This window comes from Coenobita brevimanus, chromosome 92 (assembly GCF_032717465.1).
Source record: "Coenobita brevimanus isolate Jiangsu-jjx chromosome 92, ASM3271746v2, whole genome shotgun sequence".
NCBI lineage: Eukaryota > Metazoa > Arthropoda > Malacostraca > Decapoda > Coenobitidae > Coenobita > Coenobita brevimanus.
In genome coordinates, this window is record NC_137045.1 from 18,837,507 (window position 1) to 18,838,977 (window position 1,471).

A 1,471-nucleotide genomic window follows, 5' to 3' on the forward strand; every position below is an offset into this window, starting at 1 on the left:
AAGTTTGTGGATGTGGGCCATGGGCCAAAGAAAAGATTATTAAGTTTTGGTGGTGATCTGAGTTCGAGTCCCGATTCAGGACTATTTTTTGCATGTGTGTGTTTGTCCACAAAATCTCAAAAAGTTATTGATGGATCTCGATGAAATTTTGTGGATATGTGAGTCATGGGTCCAGGAAGAAATTATTCAATTTTGATGGAGATCCGAGTTGTCTGGTATAAGCACTGGCGGAGGTTTGCGCTCACCGAGTGCTGTATTCTTGATACCTTTGTAGTTTAAAGAATCCTTACCCTCTTCAGTTCGTTTTATGAATGATGATGATGATGATGATGTAAAGAATATTGAATAACACTGTTAATCTATATACTGTGATTTCTAGTGTCCTTTTTGGAAAGTGATACTTTATTCTCGTACTGCTAGTGAGCCCCAACTGGTCAAGCTGAACTAACGGTTGCTGTTTCAATACCCAGTGGTTACAAGGAACTCGCTGAAAATCTGATTATCATTAAAACCATTTCAACCCCTCACTAATGACACAGGCGCTGATGAGAAGCCAACACGTAGTGGAACTGTGCACCCGGCATGGAGCGGCTGCGGCGTCCACCTGGCAGCCAAACCTCCCCATATTTTCCTGCAGCTCGCAGTGGAAAGTACCCTGGTCCTACTCTGGAGAAGCGTTATCTACCATATGGGGGCACTGGGCTCCTACACGGTGAATATATTGTACTATACTTACAGGACGGCTCCACAGAATTACTTACGTGTGGTCCACGGTCTGCTCGGCCAGACAGACCGGAGTTAAGCATCAACAACAAAAACAAGTGACACGACTGAAAAAGAAATCCGCAATATTTTTATTACCTCCGCCAAGGAGGTTACGCTTTACCCCCTGTTGGTTTGTTGGTTTGTTTGTCTGTCTGTCTGTTAGCAGGATTACTCAAAAAGTTATGAACGGATTTTGATGAAATTTTGTGGATGGGTGGGCCATGGTCCAAGTAATAAATGATATAATTTAAGCCGGATCCGGATCCTGAGTATCCCGTACAATATCTCTAAAAGTTCTCAATGAATTTCAATGAAATTTTGTGGAATGGTGCAGTATGGACCAAGAAAGAATTGATTAAATTTGGGGGCGGATCCGGATCCAGATCCGGATCCTATATCCACGGATCCAGATCCGGGATTACTCAAAAAGTTATGAACGGATTTTATTAAATTTTCTGGAAGGGTGGGTCATGGACCAAGGAAGAAATTGTTAAATTTGGGGGCGGATACGGACCCGGAGTATCCCGCACAATATCTCAGAAAGTTCTCAATGAATTTCAATGAAATTCTGTGGAAAGGTGGGCCATGGACCAAGAAAGAATCAATAAAATTTTGGGGCGGATCCGGATCCTTTTTAATGACAATGGCATTGCCAGAGATATACGCTCTCTGAGCGGTTTCTAGTATCAGTATAAATAACCATCAC